The sequence below is a fragment of the Euprymna scolopes genome, chromosome 7, assembly GCF_053919585.1.
Source record: "Euprymna scolopes isolate OS-2025 chromosome 7, ASM5391958v1, whole genome shotgun sequence".
NCBI lineage: Eukaryota > Metazoa > Mollusca > Cephalopoda > Sepiida > Sepiolidae > Euprymna > Euprymna scolopes.
The window spans coordinates 158,059,651-158,081,874 of NC_136488.1; the positions used below are offsets into that span (position 1 = coordinate 158,059,651).

Here is a 22,224-nt window from a genome sequence, read left to right on the forward strand (position 1 = left end):
CGCGAGGAGTTTACAGTGAAGCAAGGGTTGCTCAATCTCGAGCAACACCGCGTAACTCCAGTAACAAGCAGTCTAGAACGAGTCGAACTAAATCGGAAAAATCAAAGAAAGACTGGTATATGTAGATAGCTTAACAAACAAGTAAATATTCTTAAAATGGCGGTGTTGAAAGAGGATGGTTGTAGTACGGGCCAGTCAAGCGTAGAAAATATTTTTATTGGGTACAGTTGGTTTAAATAGACTATCGTTCAGCGATTACATTGTAGTTGTGATAGGTGTGTTCTACTTTATGTTGCAGTGAACACCTTACCCTCAGCTATTCGTCGTCACACAATTGAATGTATACGACAAAAACTATTTCATAATATATAGAGGATTTAGTTTTTAATTTTGCTTTCAATTGTTGAACTTGTTTAGCGTCTAAACTTGTTGAATGAAAATGAAACTTTGCTATTAACAAATACCGTACGACCACACCCAGGGAAAAATATAAAAATATAAAAACAGGGATTTTAAAAATTATTTAAAAGAAAAAAGAATACATACACTGTTGTGTGATAACACTGACAGTTTTATACGGATAAAGCCGGATCAACAAAAAAAAAGGATAAATGTCTGAGATTGGATCTTCTACTTTATTGGACGGACCTGAAGCATTTGTAGCATTATGGATTTCAAGTGATTTCTTCATAATTTTGATTAGTACGTAATTATTTCTCATTTAAACAAATCAAGAATGTTTATATAATGTTCAATAGCTATTAAACTTTTTTTAGTTTAAAAACTGTCATTGAAATTTGTACTTTGTTAAACGAAACTTAAGAATTCTCAGAATTGTGGATATTTTCAAGTGACTTCACTTTTACTGCAATTTTAACGACCCTCCCCCCCCCCCCCAAAAAAAAACATTTCTTTAGAATGTGAATTTTTGTTTCACTCATGGCATTTACAAATTTCAAAACTATTTATACTTTGACCATTTAAAACGTTTAGCATATGCTCTTTATATGTTTACGATTAGTTGTTTTTTTTTCTTTACTCGTTAAGATTAGTAATTTAACTATTTTAGTTAATAATTTCATTTTTTTTTTTTTTTTTACATCAGAATATTATTTGATTAATTTTATAACACTATAATTATCGGTTATTTTAATTTTATTTTTAAGTTTAAAATAGTTTTCCATCGCGTTTGATTTCGTTGCTATTAACAGCTGTGGCACAAATCAAACCCACTGAAACCAAATATAAAAAAAAGGAGTCAAAAGCAAAGCATCATATTTAAAAAGAAATGCTTAATTTGTTGTGAATTAACACCGACATTTTTATACGGATAATAAACGACTAAAAAATGATAAATATTTTTCATTGGAATTTCGACTTTATTGGAAGGACCGGTAGCATTTTGGATTTTAAGTAATTTCTCCATAACTTTGATGAGTAACTTAATGAACTTATCTAAAATGTACAGTTTTGGTTTCATGTCATTTAAACATCTCACAAATGTTTGTCTATTTGTTTAATTCTTCTACTACTACTACTACTACTACTACTACACACAAAATTCTTATTGGTTTTCAACACTTCAAAACATTTTGAACGTCCTCTCTATTTTGATGGTCTATTTACTTTTTTTTTTTTTTATCTATCGTTAAAATCCATAATTTAAGTTACTGTACATTTCGGATTATAAGGGGGGCGTCAGATAAGACGAGGTACAAAATTTGAGGACATTTTAATAAATGTATCATATATTGATTGCATAAGACGACTGCTAAATCACGAAATCATGTTTGTTTACCCTAGGCTAGAGATTGCAGCACCCAGTATCTTATGAAATAGTTTTTTTACAGATTTTTTTTTTTTTTTTTAATTTAAAGGTCGTTTTATACGCCAAAATATACGATATTTACTATTTTTAGTTAGTAATTCCATTTTTACTGTCGAAATATTATTTTTTGGTTATTTGATTAGAATTAGAATTTTCGGTGCACGTTTAAAATTATTTTCTATCGCGTTTTTTTTTTTTTTTTTCATTCTACGCTATTGGATTCTAGTGTTTATTTAGAAAGTCATATTTGCATTATAATAATGCAAGATGTTCGTTTTTGTTTTTACTTATTAAAAAAAAAAATAGTCCATGAAAGCTAGATTTATTTTTTAGATCAAACATCGTAATTGCATTTCCAGAACTATATTAATAAATTGATTAATTTGTGACAACTATATTAATAAATTGATTAATTTGTGACAACTATATTAATAAATTGATAATAAGGCAAGCCCCGAAAAAATACACATAAAAACTATTCCTATTCGATAAACATATATAAAAGTAAACAATGGTAAAACGTTTAAAATATTATTTTGCTTTATTGGTTTTGATTTCAGTCCTGTGTGCTTTTACTTTGAGGTTGATTATTTATTCTAGAAGAAAGCCACAAATCGAAATGAAAAGTTTCCTCGTCCACAACGACATAAAAGCGAAACTGGCGATATATATACCCACATACAAGACACGCCTAGCAGTATCTATAAGCAAACATACAACAAACGCAATAGTATCTACACCTAGATACAATACACATTCTTCGGGTGTTTTGCGTGCCATAAACGATACACTAAAGATTGCAAAAAGTATCAATAAAAAGCCAGTGCTTATTACAATGATCAATAACGCATTTCTACCTTTTGTCTACAGTTGGTTGTGCAATACGATCTATATGAACATCCACGAACAAGTGTTATTTATTGCTACAGATAACACATCGAAAATAAAATTAAAAAAAGATTGGCCACTAGTTAAGGTCGTATCTTTACTCATAGGTAATAGGCTTAGTGGCTCTCAATCATTTGGTAATGCTGGCTATTTAAGACTGATGATTATGCGTACGGAAATCATAAACTCACTTTTAGCTAATGATATAGAACTTCTTCTCTTTGAAGTTGATTGTCTCTGGATATCCAACGCCATTGATGGATGCCGAAACTACACAAACACACACGATCTAATTGTTACCAACATTGGTCAGAAGAAACATGATCCAGCCGGAGGATTTATATATATGAAACCAACCACCGCAACGAAAATGCTATGGGGAAATCTGACGTTAAAAATGCGATTTCTGGAGCGGAGAATTGCAAAAATGCCAAATGGAAAGATGTTCTCAAAATCAATAAATGACCAAAAATATTTCGTTGAACTAATGAACCGTCATTTCGCTGGCATCAAATATAAAATTCTTCCCTGGCAGACTTACTCGGATGGAATATGGTATTATATGAAGAAGGAGAAAAGAGACTTATTAAAACCTGTCATCATCAACAATAATTGGATCATTGGTAACGGGAATAAAATGAAACGTGCTAAGAAATGGGGACATTGGTTTGTTGATGATAAATTAAACTGTAAAATGAAAGACGTTAACAGAATTGTTACTAAAGGTTTATAAGATTAAGAATAAATTTGATTGCAATGGTTGACTCTTACAATATTTCTGGGGCATATTTTTGTTATTTATATTATTTCCATGTTTAAGGCTTATTACGGTTATTATGGTCACAAAGTTCCGAGCGATGTTCTCTCCGGTCTTCGCATATTTGATGACCTTCTTCCTGTGTTAACAGAATTGTTCCTAAACGTTTCTAACATTAAAACTAAAAAATAATTTGATTGCAATGATTAAATCTGACAATATTTCTGGGAGGTACTTTTGTTGTTTATATCATTTTTACGTTTCATGGTTATTATGTTCACAATGTTTTGGCCGATGTACTCTCCGGACTTCCGGTGATTAACGACCTTGTTTATGTGTATTGTTCTTTAAACAAACAATCAACATGCATCATTATTTTATTTATTTTAATTTTCCATTAAAGAAAGCCATCCTGCTTAGGGAGTTGTACAGCAAGATGTTTGTTCACATTACATTTAAATTTTTAAATGTTTGTACCGTCATATAAAAGTTGGAAGAGAGAGGGAATTCCAAAGTATAGCTGTTCGAGGAAATATTTCTGGGATGTATTTTTGTTATTTGTTATTTCTATTATTTTTACTCGTTGTCGTTACAATGTTTCGACGGACGTACTCTCTGGTCTTGCTGTATTTGACGACTTTCTTCATGTATATTGTTCATGACTCAAATTACCAAAGACGGACTATCACAAAGACACATGGGGCTACTGTGAATTAGGTGGCATACTTACAGGGTCAACCTAAGTGGGGAGTTGTGTGGTAAGATATCTGTTGGCTTCATTTAACTTTGTTCATATTATCGCAGTCAACAAGTAGAGATAATTTCAACGGCTAGCAGTTCAACTAAAGACGCTATTAGAACAGAAAGCAATCTCGGCATTTGGAACCTCTACAACAATAGAGTGGCATTATTCTGATTGTTTGATCTAAAACTCATAAATTTCGTCGGAGCACATACCATCGATGCAACGTACAATATATAAATACAAAAAGCTTACTGTACATAAAGTAACACTGCGCCTAAAGAAGGCCGAAGAGCACACTGACTAAGGGAGAAGACACAAAGTTATTATTAAAATCGACTTATATGAACTAAATAAGGATTTGGAGAATAAAAGGTTTAAGGAAATGAAGACGAGTAAAATCTGCAAAAACATAAATTTAAAAATAAAAACTTCTTATTGCAGTCTTAATATGCACCCACCTACTCAATGATAATAGAATTTAAAACAGACGTGAGAAAAGTTTTACGCCGCCATATTGGATTTTAAAAAGATCAGAAAGATATTTTCAAGATTTCACATATACGATCTACATTACAAAAAAAAAAAAAAAAAAAGCTAAATAAAACTCCAGAAAATTTTATTTCTAAAATATAATCAAATAGCAACATACAATTAAATTAGATTCATAAGCCAATCAGAAAATTTTAAAACATAAATTACGAAACTAAGCAAATTGTTTTTCAAAACATGTTTTCATTTTCATAAATAACTACCCAACTTTTTATAGAAGGAATGGGATGTCTAATTCCAATCATGGTCTATTTAACGGGAAATTGACACAAAATATTAATAATACCTTTATTTATCATCTTACTAGTATAAGACAAAAAGAATTATCATTAATTAAGATAGAATTTTCGGGAGTTACACACATCAATAACTTATTCATTAAAATTTAAGGGACACAACTCCATTTTTACAAAAAATAAATTTACTTCACTTGAAACATTTAGATGATTTTTTTTACAAATGCCTGACTTATACGTTATACATACACACATATAACTAATTTATAAATTATATATAACACATATAACTAGATTTAAACTAAGGATTTATCTATACATTGGGATTTGCATTTATCCTACGCCCATCCCAGCACATTTTAAATTACGCCACTGTTTTTCTCTTTTCAACCCCCCACCCCGCAATATATATACATATATACAATATATATATACATAAATAAATATATATATATATATATATATATATATATATATATATATATATATATATATATATATATATATATACACGTACTAGCATTTCAGCCCGGCGTTGCCCGGATGTTTGGAGGTGTGTGTTGAGCAAAAAAAAAAAAAAGTGTGGTAGTAGAAAGGCAGGTTTGAACTCGTACCGCGAAGGAAGAAAAGAACGGAAAAAACTGACGGCTTTACTGTTACGACCACCGCAAACCGGAAAGGACGTAGGTTTAAATTAAAGCTAGACAATCGAAAAGAGGGGATGATTTTCGAAAATATCGGCGAAAAAAGCGACCTCTCCCTGTAGAAAAGTGCCTAGCTTAAGGTGAAGATATTAATGTTTTTAGCCATTTTTTCAGTATTTGTCGTCTGAAGGGTCGAGCTTTAAAACGATACTGATCTTGTGAAAATTTGTCGCCTCTGTCGAAAGTTTTAAGCGGACATGCAAACATACATACATATATTTATATATTGGTAGCTCAAAATTTCGACCCAAACGGATTAAAAAGTTGCCCTACCTCTGAATATCCTTTATGTAAATTTTACAATGTTTAGACCAGAAATTGTCTGAGTAATTTGGTAGAGACCGCAGAGGTCAAATGTTTTTTTAACTTTTACCCCTATTATGACCCCTTAACATTTATTGTTTTGGTCTCAAATCAAGTTATTACGTTAGATCCATGTCCAAGGGACCTATATAAAAAATTACAATTGTTTATACCCAGAATTGTCGGAGGAGTTTGGTAGAGTTGTCGAATGTCAAATCATTGAACTTTGCCCCCTTAACAGCCAAATATCTGGCCGAAAACATATCGCAAAGATTTTCCCAAATCCCAGTACCCTGTATATCAAATTTCGAGTCTGTAGACTAAAAATTGAAAGTTATTGCGTAGGGAAATGTACACAGACACACAGACAGACCTACAGACAGACACACAAACACGTTCACTTTTATAGATATATAGATATACATGTATATAAACATATATATGCATATATGTATAAACACACACACACACACATATATATATATATATATATATATATATATATATATATATAGTGTGTGTGTGTGTGTGTGTGAAAGTGTCTGTGTGTGTATCTGTGTGTCTGTGTACATTTCCCTACGCAATAACTCTGTCATTTTTTAGTCTACAGACTCAAAATTTGATATACAGATTACTGAGATTTGGGAAAATCGATGTGATCGGTTTTTGTGCCAGAAATTTGACGATTAAGGGGTAACAGTTCAACGATTTGACCTTTGAGAACTCTACCAAGCTCCTTCGACAATTTTGGGTTTTCTCCTTTAGATTGTTTAGCCTTAATGTTAAAATATGTCGCTTCCTGTTTGGCGGTGGTCGTAACAGCATAAACGTTAGGTTTTACCCCGTTCTTTTCCTCCTTTGCGGTACGGGTTCGAGCCTGCCTTCCTACTACCACTTTTTTAATTTTTTTGCTCAACATACACATCCAAAGACCCGGGCAACGCCAGGCAACCAATCTAGTATATATATATATATATATATATATATATATATATATATATATATATGTGTGTGTGTGTATGTGTGTGTGTGTGATTGCAACGTCTTGTCAGACGATTGCCACTCCCTTTAAAACTCCATTTAAAATCCATGAGCCCAAATGTCTGAGGGAGTATCTATACAAATATGATGTTACAGAGTCTTAGCTTTGTACGGCAGCTAAGTCTCTCTCTCGGTTCAAAATGTTGAGATCTAGCAACAAGCAAGAGCAAGATAGCCAGCAACAAATTAAACTGCAGACCAGCTTAATGCGGGTACTGGTCTTCCGCTTTATGGTTTTTTTTAAATCAGAGATTTGCTTCTCCTAGAAAGGTTGCCTTCACCACGGCTTACGGGAGCCCTCTCTACCCCAATACACATATACACACACACAAATATACACTGCGCTTTCACCCAGAAAAGGAGTTCATTCGCCCTTTGTATATATATATATATATATATATATATATATATATGCGTGTGTGTGTATTAATCTATTCTATTTGGTGTTATTTTTTTAATCATATTTCTTTTTTTAGGTTGTAAATTGCTTGTTATAAGGTTTTAAATTATAAAAAAAATTGTTCAACAAATCTATATGTCTATCTATTTATATATCTATAAAAGTTAACGTGTCTGTGTGTGTGTCTGGGTACATTTTCCTTCGCAATAACTCTGTCAATTTTTAGTCTACAGACTTGAAATTTGATATACAGGGTACTGAGATTTGGGAAAATCGATGTGACTGGTTTTCGGCCAGAAATTTAGCGATTAATGGGTCAAAATCCAACGATTTGACTTTTGAGAACTCTACCAAACTCCTCCGACAATTTTGGGTCTAAACACTTGACATTTTAGATACAAGTTCTTTGGACATAGATCTAACTTAATAACTTGATTTGAGCCCAAACAATAAATGTTAGGGGGTCACATTAGGGATCAAGTTTTAAAAAATTGACTACTTCCCCCCCCCCCAACATACATCTCCAAAAACCGGGCAACCTTGTTAACTATTCTGTGCTTTCCTTCTATAAATGAAGTAAAAAAAAATTTAAATTGATTTGCTTTGCTGTAAACAAAAAAAAAGAGATTCAAATAATAATAATAATAATAATAATAATAATAATAATAATAATAATAATAATAATAATAATTATGACAAATTTTTAGATTAACACTCTTAGCTAAATCCCCACTACAAAAAAAAAATTACTTCTTTAGGTGATTACGTGTGAACCTCTTAAAAAACTTGATGGAAGAAAAGCAATTATGTTAGTATTTAGAGTGGAAGACCAGTTTCGAATATATATTTAACATAAAATAATCGGTAATTCTTTTTTGGGACGCCAGGATGCCAGGACGTCAAATTTGAATCAACCAGTTTGGTTTGCCAAAAAGTACGTCAGTCCGCTAAAATTTATTCCGTCATATAAACAAATTTCTAAAGAAAAGAAATTATTTGTACATTTTTATCTAGCGAATAAACATAAAAGTACATATGAACAAACACGTTTATTATTTTTTAAATCCAACAACGGAGCTTAAGTCGATGTTTTGCTTCTAAGACAAAATTAACTTTTTTCATAAATATCAATGTGGCGTACCGGGAATGTATTTTTTCTAAATAATAAAAATGAATACAGTTTATTTTTACAAAAATCTTTATGCATTTATCGAGCCAATAGACATAAAATTACGTAATTTCATGTTTATTGGCTAAATAAATTGTATAGGCAATTAAACTCTAGAATATTTATTTTGATTACCATAAAAACTAATAAAAACAAATAAAATTAGGCTTGGAGAGTCAATGCTACATCTGGGAATGGGATACATTTTATTCGCTGTTTTCTTCGTCAAATATGTTTGGAATAACAATTGCCACAGTCCAGAAATTACTTTGTCCGAGTTGATTGCTATTTGCTGTCGTTGTATTTTCTTTATTTTTATTATAGGAAGAAAGTTTCTACAGTTTGGTCACTTGCCTCTCCTATGAATTGGCGACCCCGTACCGACATATGGATTTATCAAAAAGTTAGTTTGTTTTAGAATCGAAAACATCAACCTCAACTTCGTTGCATAAGTTGGATTTTTTTTTTAAATAATAAACGTGGTATTTCATATAAAATTTCATGTTTTTGTTGCTATATTCTCGGTACGCCACACAGAGATTAATAAAAAAAAAAGTCAATTTTGTTTTAAAAGCAAAACAACGACTTTAGTTGCGTTGTTGTATTTCTTTTTAATAATACACGTGGTTTTTAATATATAATTTTATGTTTATTCGCTAGATAAAGATGTAAAAATATTTTTCTGTCGAAATTTGTTTTTATGGCGGAATAAAATTTGGTGCATTGGTGTACATTTTGGCGTACTTTTTGGCAAACCAAAATGGCGGATTAAAAGGTATGGCATAAGGGCTTACTTCACAAGATTTCCAGCTACGGTATAACTGGAAATATTTTCTCAATCATTAAATCATTTCTCTCTGATAGGCTCATAAGAGTAGTGGTTGATGGGCAGAAATCAGAGGCCCACAGTATTAATGGTGGAGTCCCTCAGGGGTCCATCCTAGGCCCAACTCTCTTCCTGATCTACATCAATGATTTCCCAAAGCACATGAACAACTTCTAATAGAAAAAACAATTTGTGCGTGTTTCATTTTTTTATTGTCTAAAAAATTAAAAGAATCTGTTTGGAATCGGAAATTAGGCTATAATTTTACCGATTCCAATTCTGATACCCCAAAAAGTTCCGATTTTGTCGATTCCGATTAATCGTCCCAACACTAATATATATATATATATATATATATATATATATATATATATATTATTTTCCTAAACAATCTGCAATGACCTAAAAAAACTGACAAACCAGAATCAAATATTGATTTCTGTAGGAAGAAAACTATCGATGAAAAAATTGAGCAAGAGACTAACTTGACTGTATATATTATATATTTACATTGACTGTATAAATATTAAGTAACTGTAGTAATGTACCATTTCCTCAGAACCGCGAAGGACATTAGTCAAATGTTGTCTCCTATTTATTTTTAAGTAATTACGTTGCTCACAAACCATATCAAATCAATTGATAAAAATACGTGAAAGTTTTCTTCAGCTTAAACAGGAAATATATAATTTGAAAACAGGAAATTTAGGAATAATAAACTTAAAACATTTTTTATACAAAAAAGTTTTGCTGGAATTTAATAAATTAAAAAACAAGAATATAACAAGTTAAAACAGTTATAGTCGAGACTAACCGTTTGCTTATGTTTTAGGGTTGTTGTTTTTTTTCTGATATCGAAATCTAAAAATCTTTCCTAAATTCGTGAATAACAGTGTGACAAGTTTGATTTATTATTAAGAGAACAGACTGGAAAAATCTTTTGTAAAAATTATTTGTTTAACAGTTTAAAAAAGCTAAAAGAAATATTAATTTTCAACTTTCTGCCCAAAATTTCATATTTTCTTAAATCATTATCAGAAAAAATACAATTACAATATAAATTGTTTTCTGAATCATCAAGTAAAAGAATTGTAAAAAATCTCATTTAATAATTTTTTGAAAACGGGTGCATTTTTACTTTAAAATTAAAGTCACGTGAATTACTAATCGAATATATTTAACTTAGCATAACATTTCACGGTATGCAATTTCAGGACCGAATTGAAAATCTCAGAAAAATAAATGTCTTTTTTTGTTGTTGTTTTGTTTTGTTTTTGTTTTGTTTGTTTTTTTTTTGTAAATAGATTTAAGAAAATTATAACACAAAATACAGTTTTTTAAACACAAATTAGAGTATTTTTTATTCTTATTTTTTGTAACTAATCCAAAATTCTGTTTTTTTTTTGTTTTTTTGTTTTTATTTTGCTTGTTTTTTTTTTTAGAAAGTTTTTGTTACACATTTAATTAAAATAAATGTAAGAAACTTATAAACAGTTTTTTGCCCTCCATGCACTCTTCAAATGTCCCAATTGAAAAACTAAAAATTGTAGCTTTGTACTAGTGCACAAGTGCCAAGTTTTCTTTTGTTTCGTTCGTTTTTTATTATAATTAGGGCAATTTAAAAATTGCAATTTATGCTCATTAAATGTTTTTATAACGTGACATTTAAATATTTTGATTGAATTATTATTTTTTTCATATGATTACTTTATCAAATTAATCAATCTGATTAATAAATGCAATTTTTGGGTTGCTTAATTATAACTTTCCATGTTTCATAATTTTTTTTTTGTTAAACTTTGGTACCTTTTGCTACATTCTGGTTGTAAATACTTATAGATGTACGAAACAAAACGATAAATGAACAAAACAAAGCGATACGGAAAGTTTTGTTTCGTTTTCGTACAAAAAAATGATAATAAATTAGTAAATATTTTGAACAAAACGAAAGCAAAATTACCCTATTGGTAGGTAAACTTTGAGGCGTTATTGTAAAATGGCAAACAAAATCGATTCGCAAGCAGTAAATAATTCCCCCATTAACAGGCAAATTATTTACAAGGAAAATGTCTGAAGAAGGTCGCAGGTTACATTGACCGAAAGGTTGTGAAAATCAGATTCGATATTAGAATTAGTAGTCCAATGAATTCAAATAATATGAATAATTAACTAATAAAATGATCTTTTTGCTAAATTAATATGCAAATATCAGGAATTTTCACTGTGCATAAATTAACAATACGCCTGAAGAAGGATGAAGAGCAGATCGACCAAGGAAGAAGACACAACTTTCTTACCGTTTAAAGCAATTATATGTATAGCCTAGCAGGCCTACCATCCGGCGTTGCCCGGTCGTAAAATACGCATATTATATTTTAATTTATACAGAAACTGTGGCATGTGTATGCGAGTATTGTGTTGTTTTTTTCTAAACTGTTCACTTCTTGTAAGTAAAAATAAAAAGCAAGAAACTACTAAGATCGAAACCATAACCTTAAGACAATGAGTATCAAGTCCAATAACCATTAGAGCGGCTTGACACTATTTTTTTTTAAATGTATTCAAACCTAATATTTTTAACATAATGAATCTGTCATGTGAACCATTCACACATGCGCATTCATGAAACAGTCGGCAAACAGATAAAAAATAGAGGTCCTCTGCAAGGAGGGGGTGACAACAGGGTGTATGAGATATTATATGATAAAGGGGGAATTACTACCGCTTTTTTTTTTTTTTTTTTTTGCTCAACAAACACCTCCAAAAACCCGGGCAACGCCGGGCACTCAGGTAGTAATATTAATATAAGCAATATAAAATAAGAATATAAAATATACAAAATGAAACTAACAAAACAATATTATGACGTTTCTAAATTTTGGAGATGAGGATTGGTTATTTATATTATTATTCGTCGGACAACTGTTCTCATCTTGAGTATGATTTTCAAAACGTTTCGGTCGATATAACCTCCGACCTTCTTCAGATGTATCTTGTCGAACTCGGGAATGTTTCTGTTGAACTCGGGAGTTTGGACGGAATTTCGAGCGGAACCTTTTATTTACTTCACGGGGGTAGCGTGCTCTTGTTCCGTCAGCCATGACTGGATAGAGGTCCTAAGTAATTCGCAAATGTATATTTCGTTTGCCCACACTGAGGATTGAACCTTCAACCTTCAGGAGAATATCAATTTTACAATTGATTTTTCCCAGTACTCTAACCACCTGCGTGTGGGTGTTTGTATAAAAATAAATAAAATAAAATGAATCTATAAAGCAAAATATATTTTATCACACACCAGATTTAATTAGAACCTATAATCCGTCACCATTAGTTAGACTTTATGGTAGTTTCAACTCACCTTCCTGTTTCATTAACATGGCGGTTTCTCTCTTTTGAAACACTTTTTTTTATGCTTTATTTCTTTTTGAAAAAGGGATATTATCCCGAAATATTAAAGGCACTTCACATCCCGGTCAAAAAAAAACAAAAAACAGTAAGTTCCCATATGTGATGTTATATGCGGTTTTGGAAAATAAATAGACGTACAGTATTCCACAATTCTACAAGATTTCCACCTGTTTGTCTATTTTTGTTCATTTTCCACACCACTTCTCACACCGGTAACCCACATTGCTATAGCCTTCTAATACACTTCTGTTATATATATATATATATATATATATATATATATATATATATATATATATATATATATATATATATATATATTAGTAGAGTGAAAAAATAGTTAGGCAGGCCAACGCATGTAGAAACTTAGACGGCCCATGTAAACTATGTTTAAATGATAAATTAGCTATGCTAAACTTTAAAGAACGCCCAAAATTTATTAAACTGCAAGCGTGAAATAGCAAACATATGTATATACAGTTAACTCTATCTTAGGATAACAGATATGTATGTATGTATGTATGTATGTTTGCCTAAAACTTCGACAGAGGCGACAGATTTTCACGAGATCCATATCATTTTGAAGCTCGACCCTTCGGATGACAAATATCAAAACATTGGCTAAAAACATTAATTCCTTCACCCTCAACTGAACACTTTTCTACTTTTTTTTTGTTTTTGTTTTTTGTTTTTTTTTTTCGCCGATATTTTCGGAAGTCATCCACTCTTTTCGATTGACTAGCCTTAACTTAAACTTTCGTCACTTCCGGTTTGGCGTTGGACGTAACGACAAAGACGTCACTTCCTCCCCCCCCTTCCCGTTCTTTTCCTTCTTCACAGTACGACTATAGCCTGACTATAACATGATCGTTTTCAACTCCAAGTAAACAAGTTATTGAGATGTCCCCTAAAATAATTAAACCCTATCCATGTTCCACGATTACTGATCACCAGAATGTTGCCTTACCATCTATCTGTTACTACTTTAGAGCCCAATCATACTGGGTACCTTTGCTAGTTGTTATAAATATTTGTCTTCTTAGTCTCTCTCTCTCTCTCTCTCTCTCTCTCTCTCTCTCTCTCTCTCTCTCTCTCTCTCTCTCTCTCTCTCTCTCTCTTTGTGTCCTTTTATTTGTTTGTTATATATTTTTGTTTTGTTCGTCGTTGGAGGTTGGGAATGTTTTATTGTTTCAAACCAGCTCCGATCTTTTTTTTATAAATAATGAGTATAATTAGACTGACAAGATTTTCCAAGATCAAATTGAATGGCCGGTGAGTTCACTGTGTTTGTTATTCAAAGCCAAATTGAGAACAAGGACGCGTTCATGGGAACGAATTCACATGAAGGATTGACGGTCTGAATGAAAATGTTTGTTGATAACATAAAAGCCGAGGTGTGGCCTCCACGAGTCAGATGTGAAGTGCGCGCGTATTAATTCCGCACATGCATCAACACATGCGTTTACATGTGTAGGTCAACGTTTTACAGTTGCTGTTTTTTTTTCAGTTGGGGGGGGGGGGCGTTGCTTAATGAAAGCCATTGTTTGAATGGAAACGTTCGAATGACATCAAAGGTTCATAGATGACCCCGGAACGAAAATCAAGGGGCGGAGATTTTCTCTATCTTTTATGGCGACACTTCAAGCAGAGAAGCTGTCCGTAATTGTGGTTGAGCATCATTCTTTCATTTCGTATGCGGCACTCCTACAAATTCTGACAATGGAATATTCCTGACGTTACTTCCGGTGACCAGGTTCTGTTTTTCAGCAGTCTGAACCTTACACTTAGAGAGAAAAAATCCTAACTTTACTTTGTCTTTCAGTTGAGCGGAGTGCCCACTCAAGTAACGACGTTTCTGTATTTTCTGTTTAATATATTGCCCATTTCTCTGATTCCTCTTCTTTCCAACGTTTACACCATAACAGAATCAGATGATTATTATTAATTCTAGAAAGACACCGGGTCCTTATGGAATGGACTACATGAAGGTTGCTAACATCCCTAAGTGAAAGTATTTATATGGAACGAACTGGATGCGAACTTGGCACACCCAGGTTGTTGTCCGTGTCGTTAACCACTTAGCCACTGTCACCTTGTTGCCGTCCCTGATGAGAAAGAGACGATGTGCACAATGTAGCAAGGCGGGCTATCTGTCAATCTATCTGTCTATATGTCTGCCTGTTCCACGCGCGTACGCAAGTAATCCGTATCAAATATACAACAAAAACTCCTATTAAGCGTAAGAAAATTTAATTTTCTGTCGACCTGCATAGTTATTCAGTTGTGAAATTTTTGTAAGTGCATTTATTTCAGAATTTGTTTCGCGGCGTTGAAGGTTTGATAAAAATTATTTGTTGTATATCCCCCACACACACACGTACACCTTTTGTTGTGTTAACCATACTAGTTTTTAAAATATATTAAACTAGTAGACCACTACTAGGCTTTAAAATATATTACACTAGTAGAACATTCGCTGTTGCCCAGTCGTAAAATAAAAATACTATACAAAATACTGTTAGAAACTCACTCAATATATGTTACCGTGACATAGGCTGACATATACTGGGTGTGTTTTTAACATTATTTTGTGTAGTTTTTTAGTTTGAACTCATTTTCCCAAAATTAACGTATTCAACAGCGAGCTCGCCGCCATTTGTCTTTTTCAAATATATCGATAAACACTATGATTTTCGAACCGAATAAACATTTTACATCAAATAAAAACACTAAAAACTTATTCAATTAGGTAGAAAAGTAACTTATCTTGAATTGGATAACATTTATTTGTTATAATTAGTTTTTTGACAACTTTTTCGAGTCTGTGTATAGTAATACAAACCCAAAAAAAGATACCATAAAAATTTAATTTGAAATACTATTTAAAATACACGTGCGTACACTGTATAAGCACCCTTATTATTATTATTATTATTATTATTATTATTATTATTATTATTATTATTATTATTATTATTATTATTATAAAAAAACTGGTGTAGATTACATCGACTGGCATCACACCAACTAGTTTTGAAGGGTCAGGGAGGAATGAAAGTCCGAGGTGGGAGAGTACTAACCACTGGCAGTTCAAATCTGGTACCTGGAGGGGCATTTTGTCACCCAAAGCCCAGGAAACACCAATGGCCAAGGCCAACGAGAAATCAATGGCAATGGCTGTTGCGATAACGTGCAATCATTTGTACAAGTGGTCAAGAGGTGGAGAACACTGGAAATCTGGGGAGACTTGTTGTCACTCGGTCTCCAGGGAACACCACATGTTACTGCCAGTGAGCGATTACTGATGATGGCCTGTGAAAAAACTCCTAATGAGTGAAATAATAATAATAATAATAATAATAATGATGATGATAATAATAATAATGATGATGATAATAATAATAATGATAATAATAATAATAATAATAATAATAATGATAATAATAATGATAATAATAATGATACTAATAATGATGATAATAATAATAATAATAATAATAATAATAATAATAATAATAATATCCCTTCCCAAATTTACCATCACTCTGATTTAATATAGTAGATGTTTACTATATTTTCTTAGTTTTTAACCAATGTTCACATTATGATACGATTGTCTTTTAGTAGTTATGTGAACTTCATTTCCGCATTCATGTATTCTGCACTGATATGAAAATGAAGACTATAGCGAAGTATAGGATTACTAACCATGTAATTGCTGAAAATACACAACACATTTTGATGAAAAACATGGGGAAAAAATGGACATAGAAGAAAAGAAAACCAAAACTTTAAATGTAATTTCTGTATTTAAAATAATAATTATTTAAATATTTCAACATATAATCTTGTAGGGAAAATCCAGCTTCCCAATAAGGGGCACTGTGGATAGGAACAAAGATAATCTCAGTCATGAAAGATTTCTCATCTACCGATCTACAGAAGAGGTAAAGTGTAGCATTAGAACAGATACTACACTGTGATTTTGTCCCGAAGGCCAAGAAATGTTTGTTTAATATGTTTCTTTAATTGTTTGTTCCCTAAATTCATAATTCAGTTTTATCATTATTAGATTGTATATTGCTTTAAAATTACGTAATTTTGCATAGATAATATTTATAAGTTCAGTTTTATTATTAATCGAATTGGATTCCTTTTATTTTATTTTCTAACATGTTTTAAATCTCTTTTTTAAAAATGCCCTCATATAGTATCCTAAAGTGATAGTTTGACAAATCTTACCTACATTACCTGCAGGTATTTTTCATTTTACATGCCTTCTATATTTCGGTGGCCGTGGTTTCGTGCGCTTTTATTTTATTTCACTGGCCTGAGAAAAGTATTCCAACCCTCTCTTGTTCGATGTGTACCGCGTGCGTTCGAACCCGAGAACCAAAATTTATTTTCCTTTTTTTTTTCTTTTTTGTTACGTAATCCTCCTTCGTCGTTCCCAACGGAGGGGCATTCGTAACAATATGTATATACACATGTTTAAAAGATTTTGCCTATCAAACTCCTCTGTCAGATTATATAGGGTAATCAAACCCATGCGAAACTTTATATTTGGGTTTTAGCAGGGAAAATCAGTGCAAAAGTGTGAAAATTAAAAAAATGGAATTTGCAAGGTGAAGGTCGAACGACGGTATTACCAATATGCATGCGTAACGTAATAGCTATTCGTTCATGTTTTAATTTTTAGCCTTGCAGCAAACATGTCTTCATAGCTAATGCATTAACGTCAAAGTAAAAACCAATTATAAGGTAAACGTTTTGGTTTCAATTCTCGGTGGTGGCGCACAAGTCATTTTTTTTTAATCATTACTATATGAGTCCAATATAATCTATAATATAAATCTCACATGTCTGTTTAAATGTGTGTATGTCTGCCTAAAACTTTCGACATAGGCGACAGGGTTTTTTTTGTTTGTTTTTTTAAGCTCGACCCTTCGGACGACAAATATCGAAAAATTGGCTAAAAACATTAATTCCTTCACCCTCAACTGAGCACTTTTCTACAGGAAGGGATCGCTTTTTTGCCGATATTTTCGAAAGTAATTCCCTCTTTTCGATTGACTAACCTTAATTTAAACCTACGTCACTTCCGATTTGGTGATGGGCGAAACAGTGGATTTGGAAGAGCTTGGCGCCGATTTTGATGTTCGAAAGAAAAATTAAGTAGCTACTAAAAAATTAAAATATGTATTCAATTAGAAAGTTTGGCACAAGTGTACTATAACTCACCGGAAGTATGTTTTGTTTTCATTTGCGGGAGAGATATACTAGCAGAAAAGGAAGACAATCCAAAATAACTGTTACAACTCCAAAAATATTTATTTCATTTCATTAAAGTCATCTTTCAAAAAAAAAAAAGTTATATAAAAAAAATCAATTCCACCCATTTCATAATATTCTAAACTGAATGTTATCTTTTATTTGTACATTATTAAAATTTGTTTTGAAAATAATTATTTGGACATATAGAATTTTACATTTTGTTTATAAATTTAAAATAGAATTTATTTAGAAATATTGTTGCTAATTTTTTTTAAACCTTTTTAATTAAATTGAAAACATTTTTCGTCATTTTATGCTTTTCTTTTTATACTTCGTTATGTTATTGTACTTATTTTGAATTATCAGAAAAGTTTGGTTAGAAATCAAGCATTCGTCAAAGCATACAAACGCGATCGGTAATCAGCTGTAAGTGGCCGAGATGGCGAGTTATTTCCACTTATTAGTCACTCCGAGACAAAATGAGACGTAGGATTGCCGATTCTGATTCAATAAAAAAAAAGTTTAGTTAGAAAAAAAAACCTGTGTTCCTTGGTGAATGCTTGTTTTCTAACCAAACTATCTGGTTATGAGTAACCAAGATGCAGATTAGAATAAAGAAGTAGTTGTATGACCAAAGATAGCGTATTCTTGCACAGCCACAAAACTACAACCTTGACAAGTGGAATAAATAGAATGACAACTTGAATTAAGCTATCTAAGAACCGAGAGAACATCTCTGATCTGCAATGGATCTCCCAAGAAAGTAATGGATGACCCTGAACCAAAAAAGAGCGAAAGTTGGAAGGATAGCCAACAATTTCCACATGTGGGGACCGCCCACAACAAACAATTGCTCTTGTGAAAATCCCAGATAGGCATTGGAAAATAATCTCAGTGATTACAGTGGTGGATCAATTTATACTAAGATTTCATGGACTGTAACCTTGATGGTCACTGAATGATCATTATCATCATCATCATCAATTCCTATATTTTCATCGAAAGCTACCGGACGATATCCTTTCCTTCTCCCTACTACCTCCGTTTCACATAATGAATGTTGTGAGTCTATCTCAGCTCTATCGTTATTTTGATAGCAGGTGCTCGACTGAGCCTAAATCTTTGCCCTCTGTAAAACATTCTCGTCAACACTCGTGAAATAGCAATCACTGTCAATCATTCCCTTACTCAAAGTGTCTTTCCTCGAGTAAGCATGTTTAATATTATTGTAATATTTTGTGTGTGATATATTAAATATGAGTATAATATTTTCTGTGTCATATGTGGAAATTCATTATAATATGTTGTATGTTATATGCTGAATATGACAATAATATTTTGTGTGTCATATGTGGAATATGACTATAATATTTTGTGTGTCATATGTGGAGTATGACAATAATATTTTGTGTGTCATATGTGGAATATGACTATAATATTTTTGTGTCATATGTTTAATATGAGTATAATATTTTGTGTGTCATATATGGAATATGAGTATAATATTTTGTGTGCCATATGTTGAATATAAGTATAATATTTTCTGTGTCATATGCTGAATATGACTATAATATTTTCTGTGTCATGTGTGGAATATGACTATAATATTTTCTGTGTCATATGTTGAATATGAGTATAATATTTTCTGTGTCATATGTTGAATATGAGTATATTTTGTGTGTCATATGTTGAATATGAGTATAATATTTTCTGTGTCATATGTTGAATATGAGTATAATATTTTCTGTGTCATATGGTGAATATGAGTATAATATTTTCTGTGTCATATATTGAATATGAGTATAATATTTTCTGTGTCATGTGTAGAATATGATTATAATATTTTTATGTTATATGTTGAATATGTCTATATTATTTTTTGTGTCATATGTTGAATATGAGTATAATAATTTGTCATATGTAGAATATGAGTATAATATTTTCTGTGTCATGTGTGGAATATGAGTATAATGTTTTCTATGTCATATGTTGAATATGAGTATAATATTTTTGTGTAATATGTTGAATATGAATATAATATTATCTGCGTAATGTGTTTAATATGAGTATAATATTTTGTATGTAATATGTTGAATATGAGTATAATATGTTGTGTAATATGTTTAATATGAGTATAATATTTTCTGTTTCATATGTTTAATATGATTATAATATCTTGTTTTTTTTAATATGAGTATATTTTCTGTCATATGTTGAATAGGAGTATAATATCTGTGTAATATGTTTAATATGAGTATCATATTTTGTGTGTTATATGTTCTATATAAGCATAAATTTTGTGTCATACGTTTAGTATGAGTATAATATTTTGTGTGTAATATGTTTTATATGAGTATAATATTTTGTATATCACATGTTAAATATGAGTGTAATATTTTGCGTGCCAAATGTTAAATATGAGTAAAATATTTGTAGCATTAAAACGTAACGTTACCGGCGAGAAATAAAACACATCAAAGAAACGTTATACAACGTCCCTGTAACATTGTAAGTAACAGCGGTTATGTAATGTTGTAACAACGTTATATAAACGCTTTACAACTTATTTACAACGTTTTACAACGTCTATGTAACGCTTTATCAGCGTGCATGTAACGCTCTTACGTCGATTATTTAATAGTTTTCTGTAACGATTTTCTGATGTCTCTGTAACGGTTTTATGACTTTTCGTATCAACGTCTATGTGTCGTTGTGACGAAATAGTTTTTGTTTAGTTTGTTCGGATTTGCTTTTTCGTTACTTCCCAAAGCAAGTTACTTTTCACAGGAACGTGTTGACTTAGATTATTATTTTAACCAATAAAAATAGTTTTAGTTAACACGTTCCTGTGAAAACTGACTGGCTTCTGGAAGTGACGAAGAAATAGAATCCAAACGAAGCCGAAAAAAGAAAGAGAGTAAAAATTAGAGTTGTTTGATGATTTTTAGCGTTATTTCGCTTCATTCGCTGCAGTTTTGTTTTCGGTGTTGTAAATTTGTCGTAGTTCGTCCGTACACAGCATAACTACTGTGATAGGAAAATAATAGTTCGGAGGCATTGGGAATGAGAATTAACTGTTCTCACAGACTGGCAGAATGGCATCAAGTACAAATAAACTCCTCTTTGTCTTTTCGATGATTCATTGTGCGAAAATCTCTCACCAATTCTTTATCTTATCATTAACATGTTATTTTTTATTTTGTTATAATTGTTCGTCAAAACAAGGGAGAGAACTGCGTATATGTGGTGTCAGAAAACGTGAGCAATCATAAATATTGAAAATAGGATCGAACAAAAGCAACAACTGAACCGGATACAGGTTTAATATAAATGCAAATAAAAGTATGGCAAAATGATATACATATATATATATATATATATATATATATATATATATATATATATATATATATATATATATATATAAAAGTGAACGTGTCTGTCTGTCTGTCTGTCTGTGTACATTTCCCTACGCAATAACTCTGTCAATTTTTAGTCTATAGACTCGAAATTTGAAATACCGAGTACTGAGATTTGGGAAAATCGATGTGACGGGTGTCAGCCAGAAATTTGGCTGTTAAGTAGTCAAAGTTCAACGATTTGACCTTTAAGAACTCTACCAAACTCCTCCGACAATTTTGGGTCTAGACACTTGAAATTTTAGATATAGGTTCCTTGAACCTGGATCTAACTTAATAAAGTGATTTGAGCCCGAAACTATAAATTTTAAGGGGTCATAATAGGGGTCAAATTTTAAAAAAAAAATTGACGTCTGCGGTCTATACCAAATTACTCACACAATTTCTGGTCTAAACATTTGAAATTTTACATAAAGTGTATTCAGAGATAAGGCAAGCTTTTTTATCAGTTTGGGTCGAAAATTTTTAGTTACCAATATATAAATGTATGTATGTATGTCTGTTTGCATGTCTGCCTTAAACTTTCAATAGAGGCGACGGATTTTTTCAAGATCAGTATCGTTTTAAAGTTCGATATTTCATACGACAAATATCGAAAAATTGTCTAAAAACATTAATATCTTCCCCTTCAAATAGGCACTTTTCTACAGGGGGGGGGGTCACTTTTTTCGCCGA

The 22,224-nt window shown here is 31.5% G+C and overlaps 1 long non-coding RNA gene across 6 annotated transcripts in view; it reads left to right on the top strand.

Annotated features, from left to right (window-relative positions):
* Positions 1 to 10: 10 nt before the first annotated feature.
* LOC145280105 (uncharacterized) overlaps positions 11 to 22,224 on the top strand; it is a 124,349-nt gene continuing 102,135 nt past the window's right edge. For 2 of the 6 annotated variants that reach the window (XR_013868544.1, XR_013868545.1), the window contains exon 1: positions 168 to 702. This is a non-coding gene — a long non-coding RNA (uncharacterized LOC145280105). Of the gene's footprint in view, positions 703 to 22,224 lie in introns of all 6 variants that reach the window. The other 4 variants (XR_013868541.1, XR_013868542.1, XR_013868540.1 and 1 more) reach the window with 4 other exon arrangements.